Genomic DNA, 21,336 nt, shown 5'->3' with positions numbered 1-21,336 from the left:
GACTTGCCTGGAAATGGTCCAGAATGGTACAACAGTCACTGCACCCACAGACATTGTCTGCAAACCACAGGACATGTTCCATGCATACCCCCCCCAACAGGGAACATATCCATCCCACCAGAGTGTATCCTCCCAAACATGTCATATGGCCTGGGTGATCCCATATCTCTATGGCGGTTGACACGTCAGCAATGGGCACGATGGTGTCCCTGGCTGTGTGCTACCCATCCTCATTGAGGCCCTCGGCCCACATGCGGCCACTGTGTCATGTTAGCCTTACTATGGGCTATGTCCCCAATGGATGCCATATGGCATCTGTGGTCCCACTATGCCAGGGTAGTGCTCCTATGGACTGTCAACAGCCACCTATACACTTGACAAGTGTTGTCTGCAAAGCTGTGTGGAGGTCCATACAGGTGGCCATGGTTACAGATAGGTGTACAGACAATACCGGAACATACCCACAACTACATAGTTAGGGCGGATCCTGCCTCCCGAACCTGCTCGTCCAGTCTGGAGTGGTCACCAAGGCCATTGATGGGGATACGTGGGTTTGCACACAGTACCATGACCTGGTTGGGGCGTTCAGAGCACACTACACATGGGACCCATGGAAGGCTCGCCAGCATACATGTGGGGACATATGTCACCTGATGCTTCTCAGACAGGTTGGAGGTCACACCACACAGGGTTGGTGCTCAAGGTGCCTTGTCACACTCATATCTGGACCCAGTGGAGGCCCACAGGGCTCACTCCTGTGCCCCCTGCCATATGGCATCCGACCTTCAATGTGCATGCAATCATAGGGGGATTGTAGCAGACAAGGTATGCAGATGACTACGCGCAGCCAACATACCCAACACCCCATGTTACCGGGACATCCACCTAGAGCGTCATAGACATGGATGACTGGTGCCAGAGCCATGGCCTGCTACTAAATGCCAGAGAAGGTGCAGCCCTACCCAGTGTGAAGGACATGTTAGTCCCAATGTCACATGTGGGTGGTGCGCCATTAAAAGATGGTGGGCGTGTTCGGGAAATGGCTACCCCACCTGTTGGCAACCTCTGTCAGCACACACAATGGCAATGTGGGTGTGAAGACATTCCATTGTGGCCTCCTGGTCTGGATGGAATGGCAACCACATCAGGGGTGTTCATTGTACCCCTGTACACATCACACACCAGAGCAATGACTGCGTACAATGGCACATCTGGCCTGTAGCTAACCTGATGCCTGCAGCACTCGGAAGGACCGCAAACGTTCCACAAGACGGGGATGACGGTGCTAGGACATGTGTCACAAGCTGCATGGCCAAGGGGACACCGACTGTGGATCTTCACAGCACAGCTGCTCCGTGGTGATCTGTGCCTGACATACGAGTCCATCTCTCACCTGGGTAACCTGGGCACAATCCACCTCCAGGCTCCATGCAAACGGGCACAGAAGCGACTGTCAGACACCTCAACACAAAGATGGAGTGGGGCGTGCTGGGAACAGGGTTAACGGCCAGACACCTACAACACGGGGAGGTGCCAGGCCATGTGAAGGAAAGGGCCATGACTGCCTTTGTCCAGGACTGCTAATGGCGTGTGGATGTGTGGCGTTAGTTATGCGCGAGTCAACCTCTGTGTGTCACTGCTAGGCGAGGCTCGGGGGACTGATGCATATGGCATCCCCATCCTGAGGGGTGTTAGGCATGCCACACACAGTCATGCTAGGTCCACACATGTCGTAGGGCACATATCCTGTTCGTTCGTAATGGCCTATGTACCTATATAGGGGTCCATGCGGGATGTGGGTAACTGTGCTATGCTGATGTTGCCAGACATGCCTGTGGGTACCCCGACTACCGTGGGGAACTAATTACAGTGCTCCCAGTAGCGCATGTGCAAGTACACCATCAGTATCATACGGGTTAACTGCACCGACATGGTGCTACACATGTAACCACATATCAATGAATGCTGCACCTGTCCTGCATGGTATGTCTGCTGCATGATGTCCGTGCACAACATCACATTCACTCCTGTCACCAGCCATACCACACACCTCATCATTCACATCACGTACTATGCGGACTCAGGTATCTCATACACCTCTCACTATCGTGTCCACCCTGTGCATCTGAATATGTTAAGCTTAACCGTGCATTGATGGTGTGGCTCACAGTTATGCGGCAGAGCTTCATCATATGCACAGGGTGATATGTGTGCCACAGGCATGGGCTGTACCAATGGATGACATCATGTGTGTGTGTAAGGGCCAGTGCATTGAGTGGGCATGACTATGTAGATTGCATGTGGGTGTGGTGGAGCCCTACAGTTGTGTCTGCTGTGTGTGGGTGTGTGTGTACACAGTTCAGTCATCTGTGATGCCTACGGGGTATGCTTGGCAGCCTGACTGTACAGTGCAGGTGTTACGGCTCACTGTGTCTGCGGCGGCGTGACCAGCATGCCTGGAGTCGCAGACGCGACGGGTGGATGCGGACTGTCACTCTCGATGTCACATGTCCGCTGAAGCGTGCCTGACGGGGCGTCCAGGGCCACGTCCGTGGCCTGCTCTGTCCTGGTGTGGATGGTGTAGTAGCAGCTGCAGTGCTACTGCTACCAGCACTGTCTGTGTGGGCATGGGAGGTGGCGCTTTGCGCTGACCTGCAGCAGGTGGTGTTGCTGGCACACGCCCGTGCTATGCCTCACCCTACCTGGTGTTCCTGCACGGACTGCGCCGCTCAAGGATGGCCAAGCCTCGGTCGAGAGACCAGCCATGTCCAATCTCCTATCAGAACATCGGCAAGATGCTGTTGTGCATTTGCCAATGCCTGGATGTTGTCATTTAAGTGCGGATTGCGGACCTCTGCGGCCTCTGCCCTCCCTGGTTCGGCCGTTGGGGACGTGCCTGCGCCGGCATTACAGTCTGGAGGATGCGTCTGGTTATGCCAGCTGCTGCACCCTATACGGCAGGTGTATGTCTGGCGGTGCTCCCCGGGCAGCACCTGCCACATGCCTGCGTGGCACTGCACCAGTCCTTACACTGGCAACATCGTGTGTACCCACACCTTCTGCAGCCACCACATTCCTGCTCGGGGACAACAGGCGCTGACTGACCGTCATCTATGGGCAGCGGTGTTGGGGTATGTCGGCATCTGAACGTGTCGGGATGAAAGGGTCGTATGTGTGATGTTCTCCAGTGGCACAGACTCTGCCTGTGACGACCCTGCCTGTGCCTCATGCACATGGTCATCACCACTAGTATCTGTGGGGACACTAGCATCAGATTGACGCGGAGGGGCGCACCTACAGCACCTGTCAATACAAGACATACCATCGGTTTACAATACAGACACACACACACACACACACACACACACACACACACACACACACACACACACACACACACACACACACACACACACACACACACACACACACACAGCATGCATGTGATAATGCAGGTGGCATGCAGCATTCACACAACACAGACCAGTGAATGCAGACCAGACATTCATAGTGGCAGTATGTACACTGCCCTGGTGGGGACAGTACAACAGGCAGGTGTCATTTAATAGGCATACAGTCAACACCTTCATGGTAGTTTGCATGCAACAGCGTGATACACCGTGTGGCCGCCCAGGCTAGTTGAGAGTACACATGGCTGCCGACACTATGTAATGTACACCGCAAACATGTGCGGTATCATGTGGACATGTGAAGATGGTGTCCCACCACATCACAATGGCTGTCACGGTGCAGTGTTATGTGTACAGTGTACAGATACAATGTATGTGTAACAGTGATGTCTGTGCAGGTGCGTTGCTGTGAGCTGTATGCATAGCTGTCACGGTGTGTAGTGCGGGCTCTGTGCCACTGCACAGTAGCAGGACACAGCTATGTGTCTGTGCGATGCGTGACCTGGACGCATTACATTGCCATGTCTGTAAGTCAGTTCAGCTGCTCAGCAGCACATATATGGTGGACATTGGAGGCACCTGTAGTAGCTGTGGAGAGGCATTTCATGTCACTGGTGTACTACATCAGATGTCCAGGGGGTCCACTACAGTGATGAACCCACTATGTGTGTACAGGGTGCGACGGTGAGTACCCACTGTGGATGTGCTGTGTGGCAACATGCCTGTGGGTATCAACCATGGCCTTGTCTGTCTGAGTCATTGACAATTGTGTGTGGTAGACATCGTGCACGGCCCTGTGGTGGCCCATGTGACATACACCCATACTAGTGTGACGTGTCACATTCTCTACGGATATGCTGACAGTGTGTATGTCTGCTATGTTGTGCATAGGTCATATCATGGTGTGACAATGCTGCAGCCAGACATCCACGTGCATGGGACATGGCATGCGCCATGTCACAACGTGTGCACCCGATGCAGGGGCATGGGTCACATTGGTAACACCTGTGCTCTGGCCAGATCACAGCTCACTCTGTGGTACTGTGTGCATACTGCACTGGCATACCAATGCATACTACACATGCAGCCATTGTGTAACACCTACACCATTGTATGCATGGCTGAATGCACGTAACACACCAATAGGTTGTGTGGTGTCATACCACTCTACGATATGGTGTATCTACTGTACATGGGTGGTGTGTGTCGGGTGGTGCGGGCTGTATACCGTGGACGGGGGCACACAGGTGAGCATGTCATGCCTAGACACATGGGGAATATCAATACAGCAGAACATGCGTTTGACTAGCAACAGACTTACCTGCAACAGACCCTTGTCTTGCGACACGCCAGGCGATACCTGTAAAGGCATTACACAAAGGTATACACATTAGCCATTACTATCTCCACGGTCAGCACTGTGCATGTCACATCATGCATGTGTGTGGTAGCATGTGCTATGCACATGTCTGCTAACACAACATAGCATACAATGGTTTGCATCTTGTGTGGCCATATACCTGGCATGTATTGCTATATCATGTGTTGTACTATGACACCCACACCGACGTCGCCTATCATACAAACATGCAACACTGCCTTACCATGCGGCTCCAGGCTCATAGCTCGGGGGACACCCACCTCCACGATGGACGCAAGTGGTTCTGCGTGTTGTTCCGTGGGTGTCCCCAGACTGGCCAGGAGCTCCTCCGTAGCTGTGAGTGGGGGCTGTGTTGGTGGCCCACCACCTGGCCCACGTTGTTGCCTGGCGATTGCAGCGGCACGCTGTCTTGCATGCCGGATCAGGTCTGTGCAGTGCCTGCGGATTTGTTGGTAGCTGCGGTTGATTCCGGCCACGCTGTTCACCCTCCTGCACAACTCCTCTCACATCTCCTGCCGTTCTTGTGCCTGCTGTGGCACATGGCTAAACAGGGCGTTGTAGTTACTCTGGAGGTATGGTATGATGACCTCCTCCTCCTGTCGGCTAAATGGTGGAAGCCGGGAACGTGGCATTATCTGGAAGACATAATGATGGTGGCAGGTCACATTCACACTGCTGTGCTGGCATACTGTTGGAAATACATTGCTATGACATGTACGACATCTGCACAGTGATCTGTGAAGGGCATCGTGGCGGTGACACAGCCGATGTTGTGGCTTCACACCATTGAGCACTTGGTGTCACATCATATCTGTGTGCCACCCCATCACACTGTGCACGCAATTCATGTAGATGTTAGCCTGCCATGGACATGTGTACCTGGCTGCACCTATGTCCATATCAGTTGGCATAAGTCCCCATGTGACGTCTGTGCTACTGTTCACCTGTACGCTGTGTATATGTCGGTACACATCACGTCTGTGTCCATTGTGAACGCCAGCAGCTGCACTGTACACATACACGGGACACCTGCACATGCATGTGTTGTGCCATGTACTTCCACACAGCACTGTACTGGTGCTGGACAACTGCCACAGCTCACCTGTGTTCACGATGTGATAGACATGGAGCAATGTGTAACCATGACACATTAGCAGGAAAGGCCATGCATAGCATGTACACACACACATTGTGCAGAGCATCACACAGCACCTGTAACATGACAGGGTGCATCGCCACCACATTACTACTGTGTATGGTTGATAGTGAGAGTGCCTTTGTCCGCTGCACCATGTGGGACTGTGATAGCTCATGCAGCCTTGATGGTCATCTCTGCATGATATGGCAGGGTATGCCACATACATGGCAATGGGTGACCCACCCAGGGGCTGACGGTATTGGCAGGGTGGCTGTCCATTGCTTTTGTCATAGCTGTGTGAATATGGACATTCAACATGTTTATCACCATGGTACTGTCCTCCAGCGAGGTATGCTGTACGCTGCTTGTTGAGGGTGTGTGTGGTGCATGCAGGTATCACACATCCATGCATACACTGTAGCCCTGGCAGGTGCTATGTGCTGGGATGTTGATCGACACAGTGCTGTATGTGTACACACACCGCTATCCCATGCACATGGATAGCTGCCTGAACTGATGTGGGTAACACATATGTGTACATCCATTGCCCGCTGCCACTTACATGTCTGCTGCTGCACTACACTGCCATCCCTCCCTGTGTGAATGTGGTGTTGGCCTCAGCAGAGGTATCCATGTATGGGGACAGGGATGTTCACATAGCAGGCCCACTGATGGTATCGTCGATCTGACCATACACATATGATGCACCCCTCACACATACCACCTATTCATATTCTTCTTCACAATCGTCACACGGCTAGATTGCTATGACCCAGCCATTCACAGACATACATACACAGAGGCATGCACGTCCATCTGTGTCATTGCCTGGACTATTGGTGGGGTTTGGCACCTAACGTGTTTGACTGCAGGGGGCGCAGACCTACTGTGCACATGTCTACATGGTAGGCCTGTTCTATGGTAGGCATCTGTGATGTGCTGTGCACATCTCATATCTGCACATTTGGTTGGTGTCCATCGGTCCACAGGCCAGTGGTGGGACATACAGGGATGTTGCTGAACATATATGCATGCGACCCTGTACAGCTGTGACGCTTAGCCTCTCAGATGCTCATGTGTGGGCGGAACACCGTACACACACATGTGGTTGTGGGAAGCCGTCCGTACCCATCTCCACCTGTGGGTTGCTATCACCCCACACACTCCTTGTACTGTATGTTCAGGCTATGCAGCTATGTGGGGCTTGTGTGCATACAATACGATACTATGTGCCTTTGCACCCATCACAGACATTGTCACACAGGTACACCGGGCAGCCATACACATCGCAGATTGTTGTCAGCATGTCACATGTGGTACACACCTAACACATCTCCTCCCGGACATGGTAATCTGTATGGGCATGTCCAGTAGTGACATACCACAGCTACCCCTACATGACGGCTATGCAGGACATGTCTGTGTACATCTACTGTGACATATACACAAGCAATGCCCCCCTACCTACATCACATGGTACTACCTGTGGAGTATGTGTGTCTGCATCCATGCTATGGCCATAGATGACAATTGCACATCTATATGTGCAACATACCTCAGTGGGGGTTGTCATGAGCACATGTTCCATGTGTCAATGCATTGTTTGTGTCTGTTGGGCAGTCATTGTTGTGCATGGTTTACATGGCTGACATAGTGTACTGTGTCTGATTCCAGGTACTTCATTGGGCTACCAGCATTGTACATTTCTACAGCACATTCCAGCCATCATGTAGCCAGCTTAGATGACAGTGGGAGGTGTTCCGCCATGTGCACATATGTCACACGGTACAAGGGTGACTGACACACATTGTCAGGACTGGGTTCTGACTGCTGTGGCTGTGTGTACCGGTGTTGACAACCATGACTGCACCAGATGGTGTCTTCTGGATGTGTGACATTCACAACAAACACCCACATTCACATAGCAGCACATCGTCCACAACAATTGACATTCCTGCCTGAACACTGTGTACGGTATGTCTGTATGACCACTGCATATATCACTGGTGGCCACCAGCATGGCTGCCTACAACAGCAGTGTGTATCCTGTGCAAACATGGGTTACACCAGTCACACCACACCTGTGTCAGATGGCCCTGTAGTGGGTGACAGTGCAGTTCCATTCATCATGTAACAGTATACATCGTGCACCAGTATGTTGCAGACATGTGAACGGCTGTGCTAGTCAACATATGCACACATGACACATCACCTGGTACACCGTGGTTCGCCTTGCCACCTGCTATTGTGACCACCCTGTGATGACATTGTACGGCCCACATGGACGTGGACATGTGATGGCTCAATGGTGAATTAACCATCCAGGTGTGTGTCTAGCCAGGTGTCCAGTAGCCAGTGGTCTGCATGCAGGGATAGTCTACATTGGCCTACTCTGTCACTGGGACTGTTGACTATGGTCATACTGTTGTTATGCAGGCATGTGCTGTTTGTCCAGTCTGATAGTCGTGTTCAACCACACTACCGTGGCACACATGACGTGTGGACATCTGGCTAAGGTGTGCAGCCCACATGTACATCTTCACATGCTATGCTGCCTGTGCAGCGGTGTCACATGTCTGTCTCCGGCAGGGCTGTCACAGGTAGGCACAGCATGCAGTGATGTGTGACAATGCTTACACCCTCCACTGTGCTGTACACTAACACTGCACACACAGTACAGCACACATGTCATTTATCTGCAGTGCCTGGGACCTGCCTCCATGCCCTACACGGCACACCTGCCAGTCCAGATTGTACACAGATCATACCTCCCAGGCACATACCTGACTGTAACACACGGGTAAGTGGTTCCTACACCACAGCGTGATTTACACACATACTGTATTTTCCCATGAGACATTGTATCATAGGTAGTTCATGTTCATATACCCATGTTCGTGGTCACACATTGCTAGACACGTGACAGTGAATACACTGTACACCACAGGTTACATGCCAGTCGGGTTGGCATACTGTACATTGCACCTAGGACAGTTGCTACTGCTATGTATTGCCAGCAACACGCCCTTCCCTAGTATGGACTCCCATGTACCCACACATGCTTGGCCATGCAGTAATGCTATAGCTGGGTGACACATTACATGACACATACCATACCTACACTACCCTCAGCATGCACCAAACCTCCATGTGTCTGTATGCTAGGCCTACACACCTCCCCCCTCTGTTTGCTGAACATCCATGCTTACCATCCCTGCTAGCCACACCCTAAACACACAACCATAGCAGCATGCATGGTACATACACACTACAGCCGGGTATTACTGACATCCACTGACGGAGGTAGTTGATGGCATGGCACCCTGTACGATGGACAGTCTATGTGCCTATGCCAACAGTGATCACAGTGCACTTCTGCTACATTTACACACTGGTAGGGACCATGCTATTCCACACTGAGACATGGTGGTACTGGCCTTTCACAGACGCCACAGTGGTATTCCTGTTCCATGCACACGCGGCTGTATGGGCACATGTGCAGGCTGTTGCACGGTAGTTATGTTCACCTGTGTGTTGTGTGTCACTTGACAGTCATGGTGTGTCCTGCTGGTGCATGACATACTCCACAGCTAGTTACCTACACATGACTGCCAGACATTGCAGTGTGGGCCTCACGCAGTGTGGTGGTATGTCTCTGCTGTTTGACTACATCCACATTCAATGCAGCATACCACGGTCATGCAGGCATTGACGACACAGATGTTGCTGGCATCGTGCCTGCCAATGGGGTACCTACCAACAATACACACTCTCACTCACTACAGGGTTCCAATCCTTGGCTGGACATTGTATTAACCCTGTGGACACATACATAGTACTGCCATGCACATGTTATGTCTGGGAACACAGTCCCAATGTCACCTCCAACCGCCAGAAGTTGTTGTATCCCGCCAACCTGGCTGTTACATGTCTCTGCAGCAGCACACGCCAGTGACTGCTAGCCCATTCATGTAATGCTGTGCACCCTGACCACCACACTACCACATCTATCACACTACACATGGATGGTACTGCATTGCACGTATGGGGCTGCATCTCTACACCCATGACTGGGCCATTCAGTATGGCACTGGGCCACATCTTGACATACATGCTTCACACACTCATTGACTACCTGCATGCCTTTCCTGGCACCCTTGTTAGCTCGTGTGCCACAGCACACCACATCCCATGCTGGCCACCTGTCATATTATTGCATGGGTGGTTGGGGTGGTACAGAGGTATCACATCAGACATGATCCGCTTCTTTGCCCTTCAGCACCATTCCACTTTATGCTATTGACAGTGTACACATCCAGCATCACATCATACCCTATGTATCGGCATGTTACGCCATGTGCCTTCTGTACAGTTCACACAGTGGTGCAGGCATATCATGCTAACTACAACATTTCAGTGACGTGTGGCATTGCACGTTTCTCAGACATGTGGCCCCTCATGCTCAGTATTTGCATACGTACACTACCTGCTGTCACACAGTACTGTACATGCCTACATATACCACTTCTACATACCTGGCAGCATTCTAGCTCATCCTACTCATGTTGCTGACACCCATACAGGTGTCAGTGTGGCAGATATATCATGTAGATATCATTGCATCAGTTACATCACACATAGTGCATACACATCACCTTTGCATACCGACAGTCATGCCCGGTGTGTATCACATGGATACTGTCCCTATACAGGCATATCACGTTGTACATGGTTGATGTACACACACATGGCCCACATGGTGCTGTGGTTGCCATATTACACCATGGTGTGGGTACACATGTGCAGGACCATGCATTTCTGGACCGTATGTCTAGCTGATACCTTGGGTGCCCTTGTACCTGTGCCATACACACATGTACACGCAGGCCGTGTTACAATAACACATGTGTGGTGTACCTTACACAATGGATACAACGTTACATGTCTCAGTATAGTCATGCTGTGCTCTCTACCCGCTCAGACAGTTTACATATGCAAATGACAGTCATGTAACACATCTGTGCTCACCTGCATGCCACTAACACAGGGGTGTAATCTACTCTGCCATGGGCCATGTTCTCCCCAGTACTGATGCATGTAGTACTCCTACATGGCGCTTGCAGTGGGCAGGGGGAGGAGCAGTCCTGCATGTGTGCACACATGCCACATTGCTCAGCCCGGCATCTGTGTGACATCCACAGACTGACACACACCATGCTGTGGGACATAGGTCCTGTGCACATCCCACAGGGGCACACTGTGTCACTAGTCATGTGATAGCTGCCTTGCTGGTAGGGTGACACAGACCCATGGTACCACCACAGCGGACGTACTGTATAGACATGACAGTTGACATCCAGTTCTGCCGTTCAGTGGACACTACCATGGGGGGGGTGTCAGTACTGTACATTGCACATGTGTTTACACACGGCCCTGCTGGACATCATTGTGGCACACATTGCACCTGCTATGGAATGTTTGGACATGGTCACTTGCTGTTCCCTCCATTTCGGGTACCTATTCTGCTACTACATTGTCCCATATGTGCAGGCCATACATATCTTGTGTATGTACATAACATTAGGCCATCGCTCCATCATGCATGCTATGCCTGTGATACTGTCTATGATTTGTGAACATATCCATCATGACAGCTTTGCATTACACATAATTGACATAGTCGCCCCTACTGCGTGGGATACGGCAACGATGCGCACATTCCGTATGACATCGACGGTATATGCCCATGCACATGTGTGCTGTGACACTATACATAAATGTCCTATCCCCTACTGTGGCACTTCATTGTTGGATATCCACTGCCAGCATCAGCGTGGGTGGTGGCATTGTTCTGTGTTTGCAACCCCTATGGCAGACCTGGGTAGGGTTACCACCTGTGCCACTTTGCAAGGGACAGTTCCTCCTTGGGCAGTTGTGTCCTGACAAAATATATCACAAATGGCAAATGTCCTGAGATTGTAGGACATCACTATATCCCATTCTTATGTAAGAGTTGCATAACATACTTATTTATGTATGTACATTCCTAACTGTTACAAGACACACAATAAGCAACTTAACTGCTACAAGACTACACTTTTCTTTATGCAAAAGAGTAGAGTTCTAACCTTTGTACTGACCATGGGTATGTGTCCACCTGTAACATCTGATGTGTCCCGACGATTTCCACTTTGGCCTTTGAAAAGGTGGCAAGTCAACCTGGGGTTATCCCGGTGTGTACATGTTGTCCCACTGCTGTGCACGTTGTCCACAGTCGCTGGTATGCGCTGCTTTAGCATTACATATCCAACCTTCGCCTCTCTGCCTGATGGACAGGTATCTTTACCTACACACACCGCTCACATACTGTACAGATTCATTACACGATCGTAAGTACATACCAGTACATGTCGTGGGTTCGACATACCTTTCCGGCCTTTTGTTCTGAGTTCGTCTCTATTCCCTTGTTTCTCTTGTTTCTCTTTCTCTATTTGTATTAGTTTGGTATGAACATATGGTTTGAATATCCAGGAGTCTTCCTTATATTTCGCCACCTGAGGCATGTGGGTTAATCAGGCCACTAGCTGTTCCTCGGTGTGTACTTATGCGCATATCAGCGGTGATCCCCCTTCCTTTCGTTCGTTACGCGTCGGCACTTGGCCATGGTTCTTTCCTCGTGTGGCCGTTGGTTATTTGCAATACCTTCGTGAGGATGGTATGTATTGTATCATGTTTGTGTGACTGCATCCGCTATGTGTGGTGTCGGGTACATTTCGCTGTCGTGCTAGCCTGTGATTGTGTGTGTTGGGTATGGTATTGTGGTCGACATGTGCGTCCCGTGTCCTGGCGCAAGGCCTGTCGATGGCGTTGTGCATTCAGATGTGTTACATGGCTGTTATTTTCCTGTACATAGCGAATGCATGGATGCATCAGCTGCTGCTAGTGTTTCCCAGGAGCTTGTTGTGGGTATGCCGCTGTCATTCACTGCCTGTATGTGTTTGCTACGGTTTTAGCTGTTATCCCTTTGATATGTGCAATGGGGTATATCTGCGGATGTGGGTGACGGGTACGGGGTGTGAGTCTTGCATTTATACATACCGGATATGCTTGTGTGTGTGCTCCATCTCTGCTTGGGGAGCTGCGGGTTACCTGTCTGTTGTTCCGGGAATGTTTGTTTTGTTGATGTCGTCTGCTGTCGGTATCGCTTGCATGTGTGCTTCCTGCACGATTCCTCCTTCACATCGGGTTATATATCTGCGGATGTTCGTCCGCGCCTACTATCCATTGGCATTTTGTCGCTGATAGTTACGGTGAATGTGGTCCTATACTTGGGGCGCCTGTATGCTACCGTAGCCTCCTATTCGTGCCGCTTGCTTAAGTCACGGTCGGAACACACCGCGGTATTTACCGGACCGTAAGTGTTCACGATCGGTGCCAGGATAGCACATTCGCATTTTCGCCGACATGCCTGATGCTGTGTAACGCTGCCGACGGACCGTGTTGAGTCTACCTTATCGCTGCCATACCCACGGTCATGCTTTGTACATGCGTCCTTTGCATCTCCTGTTTGCTATGGCCCTGTGGTACACTTTGGGACATTTCCGCTTTGCATCATTTGACGCCGCCACGCGGCATAGCCACTGAGGAGATGTCAGTACATCTTTGTGGGTAGTCCTGTAGATACGCCTATGGTTCCTGTACTGTATGCCTACGCCTGTTATTACACTCCGCCTGTGACATGTCATCTACATACACAGTTTACACTGGCACACACATTACACACACACAGCGGAACACACGACAACCTCACCTCACACATACACATATTGCCGCCATGGCTGTCAACCTTCTATTTCCAGAGTGAGGAACACACAGTAGTAATGTGAAACAAATGGGCATAATGTGGAACACATAAGTAATGGCATAGTGACAACTTCAGCTAAGTAGGTCATAGGTTGATTATAATATGCTGATTTACTTACAGTGAAGAACCTTTACTGACTTACTATGAGTACATTCTATTTACCAGGATGTCATTTATATACATTCCTAACAATGGATGTTTGAGAGACATTTTCAATGTGGAACTTGGAGGAACTGCGAGGAACATGAACTGTTTTACACCCCAAATGAGGTCGCTCCTCATTATGTCGTACACTGCACTGGTACGCTTTCCGCTGCGACCGACGGTTGAACACAATACCTACGTTGGCATCGCCGTGGCGGCGTGTATCTCCGCACTCATATCCTATGGATATGACACGACATATGTAGGGTTGCCACCTTTTCAAATGGCCAAAGTGGGACATTTTTTGTAGAAACGTCAGATTTTGCATGCCAACACATACCCACGGCCAGTACAAAGGACAGCGATTCACTTTTTTGACAGAATACAAACCTGTAGCATTACAGTTGCTTATTCTGTTTATTATCATATTTAGATGTTTCTTCTACAAAATAACTGTTTTATGCAACTAATAAAGTAATTATGGGAAATGGTTTTGTCCTACAATCTCAGGACATTTGCCATTTTGTCATTGTTTTTGCAGGACACAACTGCCCAGTGGGGACTGTCCTCAACGTGGGACAGGTGGTAACCCTACACATATCCCGTTACTGTACCGCGGACTGGTGACCATCCCGACACGCTGGATATGTATTGATGCAGGTTAACATTTCCATGGTTGGCGCATCTGCCCTGCCCACCCTCCAGGATGATCGGGTTGTCGGTCACTATGTTTACTATGTGGTGATTTCGCCTTTACTTATCTGTGAACTTGCATCCCTGGGTTCCATATTACCCTGTTGTACTTTATATCTGTGTATGCGCACATATATTTCTACATGTGTACTGGTATGTATTTCAGATTCGTGTATGCACATGCGCACATGTGTGGTCGACTTGGCGGCGATAGTGGCAGCATATGGCTACGCGGTGCTGTAGAACTGGCGGGCGTTGAGGTGTTGGCGTTCCATGCTCTGCTGGCTATTGGGTGTGCAGTGTTTGGGCGGTGCCTTTGTTGGAGTCACACATACGTCCGCACATACGGTACACATTACGGGCGGACATGTTTGTGTGGCGTCCATTTTACTGTGTGTGCAGGTCAGGAGGTGTCAGTCCATGGGGCCTACACTGTCAAAGTATGTGCTATCGCTCCCTCTTTGCCAGGGCGTAGGCATATTGGGCACGCCTCTGTCTACCTACTGGGGCTGGCTCAGTGTGTCCATGGCGCTGAACGCCTGTGCCTGTGCTTGCCCTGGCAGTTGTGGCGGGCTTGGTGGCCCTCCGGCATTATGTCCCTGCAGCAGCTGTTTCCGCAGAATCATATTGTGTAGCATACAACATACTATGAATATGTGGGCACTTGTGCCTGGAGAGTACTGCAAGGCTCCACCGGATGTATCCAAGCACCGGAACCGTGATTTCAACATCCCAACACACGCTCTATGATTATTCTCGCTTGCGTGTGCCTCATTATGGTGTTCTTGCATGTGTGTGTGTGCATTTCTGATGGGTGTCATCAACCACGGCTCCAGTGCGTAGCCAGCATCCCCGACAAGGTGACCTTGTGTGATGTCCCCACTGTCCAATATCTGATATAGCTGTGACGCATACCACATATGGGACTCGTGGTAGCTTCCAGGGCTGCCAGCACACACATCCATGATAATGCCGCGCATTGCACATGACCTGGCAATTGATGGAGGGGTATCCCTTGCGGTTTATGTAGCGTCTACCCTGCTCCCCAGGTGGTGACTTGATTTCTATGTGCGCACAGTCTATCGCACTCCAGGACCTCCGGGTATTGTGCCACACGGGTGGAAGCGGCGCATATTGCTAGCCAACCTCCTGAGATGTGGGGAACTTTATGTGCTCATGGGCATGTGAACATGGCATCCAGGAACTGGTGTAGTACCCTGGATGCTGATGCCTGTGAGATGCCCATTATGTCCCCGGTGGGCCTTTGAAAGGTACCTGTAGCCAGTATTCGCAAGCTCACACATACCTTGTGTCCACTGGGATGGGCTCCCCTCTGTTGTCTCTTGTTCTCAGGCGCCGCCGGCACAGCTCCACTATTTGCTGTAACGTGTCCCTGTCCACCCTGTAGCGCTCTACTATCTCCAGGTCTCGCAGCCCCTGGTAGGTCACCCTTGGTCTGAACACTCTCCTTCTCCTGTGAGGCCTACGGTAGTTGTCGGCACCACCCTCCGCAACTCCGTCTGTCTCTGCCACATACCTATGCATCATGGCCACGGTGGCACCGAGCATATACATGTTAAAAGTTCCCCGTCTGTTTACACCCTACGGTGCGGCGTTTGGGAAATCGCGCTGTGTTGTGTGCATTCACATTTATTACTGTTGTGCTGTATACCTGGTGATGTCATTGGGTGTGTCTGTGCGGCCGTATCCATGGATTATTTCCGTGGTTTTACGGTTGCAACTGCAACGGTACTGCCTGTAGTGTTACATTACAGTTGCCTGCATTGCCTTCGCCTTGCATCTTACATTACTGCATCCTGCAGGCACATGGCATATGATGCATTTTATCTGCAGCCGCAGTTATGCTACCTCTGTACTTGGCTGTGCTATTTCGGTTCTTTGCTCTTTGCATTTCTACTACATCCCCTACTATCTTTGCACTCATATGCCTCCCCTTTCCCGTTATGCAGGAGTCTGCATGCAGAGTTATCAGCTGCCGGCGCTTGCCCTTCCTGCCGTGATTGGTGTTAATTGCTCATTACGGATCCATTTACACTGCTTCCGCATTTCCTCGGATTCTCCGCATTACCTTCCTATATCCGTGGTTGTTGACGGTGAGGCCGTCACATGACTGGTTTAGGGAACGTAGTCATACTCGTGCACATGCATTTGTACGCCGCATTATGTACTCTCAGCACATCTATTTCCTAACACGCCAGTCCTGATGCTGTGATGTGCATTGTACAGCCCAGATTTGCTGACATCCAATATCCTTCCTCCTACAGTGGCACACCCTCTGTGGTTGACATGTATCTCGTAGGCCACCGGTGTAGTACCGCCACGCCGCTTGCTCCATCCTTACGCCGCCGCTTTTGCGATTCACTATTATCTGCCTCATTTGCATGGAATTGACTACTAATACATGGTTACGGCGCCGACTCCGCCACCACTCCTTGACAACCATTGCGCTGGGGTTGCAGCTTTACATACATACTATGGTGTGTGGTGGCTGTGCAGCTGATTTGTGTTCTACTGCTCTTTAGGACATTGTCATATTATTTCATTGCTTTGCAACTTCTGTGCACATATCCCGGGGTCTGCTGTTCTTTCTAATGCACGCGCTATTTATGTCATTTTTTACATATTGTGCATATTTTCTTTGGACATTCTCGGTGCCTTTCCACATTGGCATATTGCACCTATATGATACCTGACTTTGACAGCCTTCCGTTACTCCTCCGGTATGTTTGGGTAAATGTAAACCGCTTTTGGTTTACATTGCCTGCGCCACTTCGTGGATCGCTATTTGCCCTCATTTGCATGGTGCAATACTGCACACAGTGTGTTTTGCATACTTACGCCGGGCGGAGACGAACCGCGACGCCGTAGTGCACGTGGGATTCATTCATACCTGAATCGCTAAGCAGCCATATTTGGCGTTATAACGCCGACGCTATGCTGGCGCCTGGCGCAAGGTTCATGAATCCCGGGGAGTATCTAATTTGGTTTATATGGTAATTTTTATGTGTACATTTTTACTGTTTTAATAGCCACTTCTATTTATACTTTTTTTTACCTTTGTGTGCTGTAGCTTTTAATTTGCCTTTTAGGTTATTGTGATGAGAAGGGCTGGTCCTTTCTGCATGTATACTTCAATCACTTCTTGCCCCAGCCAGCGAGTCTTTTCTTATGGGTTTATGCTTTCAATTTTATCAGTGAGTTATTTTATTATGTCAAGCAATGTACTTAAATGTGTGTTTATACTGTTTTTGTCACTGTAAAGTGTGTTTGGTGTGTCTCTGTGTGTATATGTGTATGTACAATTATTCTGTTTTGTTTAATTGCACTTTTTATGTAGATTTGGCAATGCATTTATGCATTTGCATAAGGGATGTTCTGCTGTTTGGTAATGTTTTATATAATTTACTTTTGCTTATATATTTTTTTCTAGGGCATCTCTGTATTTGATAACTTATCTCTGCTAGATGGCCTTTCAAGATGGTGGTCATTTGCTTTATTCATGTCTTGGTAATACTTTGTTGTAACTTATTTTTTTTTTTTTTTTTAGGAATGAACTTGTTTTTATAGGGCTTTGTGAAGATGTACCCAATATATTACTGCTTTGTTGTCCAATAACATTTTGAATTTTAGTCTGGTCATTTTTAAGCTAGTTTAAGATATCCCTTATTTTATTTATTTATTTATTTTTTTTAACAAATCATTGCTCATTTTTATTGTTTTAAACTTAGTATTGTACAATTTTATTTCAGAATTTCTTGTTTAATTTTACATTTCTCATTCATTTGTATATTGCTCAGTCCTAAACACTTTAACAAACCTGAACTCCCTTTCACATATATTACGTGTCATATGCATTACCCACCTTATGGTGTTTTGCTTCTTTAATTCAATACGATACATTTTCTTTAAAGCTCTAAGAGAGAATATACTTACCTGGCAAGACAGAGACCATTATCAAGAAGATAGTCCTGCCAGGGCAAGGGCCTTGCATTGAACTTTGGAGGGGTTGACTGCTGTAATTTCCCCAAATACAAGAAAGTCAGCTGTGTAATTATCCATGTAAAAATTATGTCAGACATCATTAGTCATAATAACCCTGTCCATGCCATATGGAAGCATAAGTAAATACTTAGAAACATCTAATAAAAAATAGAATTACAATCAAATTCAGTTGCTGTTGTGTCTTTTCGGCTTTTCCCGGTTAGGGGTCGCCACAGCGGAACTCCGGTCCGCTAATGATTGGTAGTTGAGTTTTACATGCTGAGTTACCAGCACTGATGCACAACCTTCAACGAAGGTACGCCCATTCTCGCATGTCTCCACGCAGAAGACGCTCTAGCTGAGAATCGAACCAGACAGCGTCTTACTGCGAGGCGACAACGCTACCGCAGCACCACCATTCAGTAATAATAATAATTCCTTCTTACCTATCTGTAAGCACAACATCTGTGAACCATTAAAAACACTATCTTTAGATGATGCAGTGACTCAATTCAACAAAACCTTCCTTTCAATATTAATCAGTAAACTCCCAGTCACCTCAACACACAAAGAGTCAGGTCAAAACCTGTGCCATACCTTACATCTGTAATAGGAAAGCTAATGAGCAAATGATATATATAGCATGGAAAAACTGGCATTTAGAAAAAAGCAAGAAACAATCCATAATAATATTGGCATTTGTGAAACATAACAAAAAGTATCATATTAAAGATTATTCTATAAGAAAACCACAGGAAAGCACCAAAATAATTTTAATACTATACAAACTTGATAACCTGTTAAAAAATCACTACCATACCCTCTCCCAGAAGAAATATACAATGGCATAGCATGTAGATTTAATTATTGCTATACAAATGCTTTTAACTCTCTTAATAAACACAACACAGCCAACATATCAGTAAATGACATGGTCAGTGTGAGTCTTACCATGTTGACTACACAACTCAACTCCTACCACCCTAAAAAACAAAAAAAAAAAACTATTTGAAATTGTAAACCTCTCTCTCTTGCAGTTGATAATCTACCAGTAGAATATCGCAAAATAGCTGTAGTAGCCATTTCATGGCCAATATCTGTACTTATAAAATCATTGTTTTAAGATGAACACTGGAAGCAATGTTATATTCCCTTACATAAATGTGAAAAATCTGTTGAACTAACAAAGTAATGACTTTCAGCAATCTTGTTCTGTCCAAAATATTTAAAAAATGCATTCACCTACAGTTGATAAACTACCTAAAATAGAACAAGTTAGTTTACACAAAACAGCATGGATTTAGGCCAGGCCATTGCACAGAAACAGTATTACTAACTTTCATAAACTAAATTTGTGAAGGATGACATCAAGGTCAAATGGCTATATCCCTATTTTTGGACCTGTCCAAAGTATTTTATACAGTATCATATACAATACTATTGCTTAGACTCAAGGAACTTGGATGCATCAATAATACAATAAACTGGTTTAAAAATTACCTCAGACACTGCATGCTGGACTGATGAGCTGTCAACTCTTCAGAAAATAATAGTAGGTGTGCCACAAGGTTCAGCATTTGGATCTTTACACCTTAACATATTTATAAACAAAATGTGTACAGCATCTTACCCAGCAAATATAATGCAGTATACAGATGACTGAACAATAATATGTACAGTCTCTTAAGTTGGCCACCTTCAGGACGATCTATGATGTTCCTTCTAAAAACTGACAACTGTCTTGAACAGTTTAAACTGCTCTTAAATCCAAATAAAATTAAACCAAAGGTATTTCTTCTTCTAATTTAGGAGTCAAACTATAGCAACATGACAATATTATCAGTCAAATAAACTAGAACTAAGCTAGAAATATATAAAACTACTGGGAAAAATAACTGACCATACTTTAAGACTGAATTAGCACATTTAATATGCTATTCCAAAACAGCCACAAACTTGGACTTGCTTATAAAGTAATAGCTTTCCTATCAGATTATCCACTCATGACCATAACTCAGACTTATGTACTCCCTAGTTTCCTGTATGTCTCATTGTGTTTCATTAAACTGCAGTCCTTTTAGCTAGCCAAACTGGAGAAATCATATAATAAAATTCCAAGGTTTGCAAGCACCCAGATTAATAGTACTAATCATAGTGTTGCATTCCATTCCCTTCATTGTCTGGAGCTACATAATCTACTAGCTTTCATTTACTTTAAGATGTCTCAAAACATCCTCTGTACTCCCGACAGATGCCCTGCTGCCGTGTAGTTATTAAACTGGGCCGCATCGGCATCCTACAGAGAACTCCACTTACCAAACCAACACAAAGTGCTCACTCAGACATCAACAAATATTAACAGTGAATATCTATACTCTGAATCTGCTGCTAAACTCTTCATCTCAATCCTAAAAGATATTAGAAGTATCTAATCCTATCAATTACTTAAAATTTCTGACAAAAAATGGTCCTGCACTATTAACAACTCCATTACTAAGCCCATTTCCCATTTAAACTTTTATCCCAAGTATAATTTAAAGTCTAAATGAAAACACACCTATGAACAAAATAGTCATACCTTAATTAACCCCATTAAACCCCTTCCTTATATAGTCAAACCAAATGTACATAATACAAATCTTCACATTTTTTCCTAGTTACAGATCTCAACTGAATTTTAACTGTTGGGATAAATTACACATAT

At 47.7% G+C, this 21,336-nt stretch overlaps 1 protein-coding gene and 1 pseudogene across 1 annotated transcript in view; one reads left to right on the top strand and one right to left on the bottom strand.

The window, feature by feature from the left end:
• CA12 (carbonic anhydrase 12) overlaps positions 1-21,336 on the bottom strand; it is a 462,957-nt gene that overhangs the window by 76,854 nt on the left and 364,767 nt on the right. The gene's annotated exons all lie outside the window — the stretch shown is intronic.
• LOC122807310 lies at positions 18,577-18,707 on the top strand (annotated as a pseudogene).

This window comes from Protopterus annectens, chromosome 7.part0, assembly GCF_019279795.1.
Source record: "Protopterus annectens isolate FY-2018-M chromosome 7.part0, PAN1.0, whole genome shotgun sequence".
NCBI lineage: Eukaryota > Metazoa > Chordata > Ceratodontiformes > Protopteridae > Protopterus > Protopterus annectens.
The sequence above is the reverse complement of the archived record's forward strand: the minus strand, read 5'-3'. Positions and strand labels throughout refer to the sequence as shown.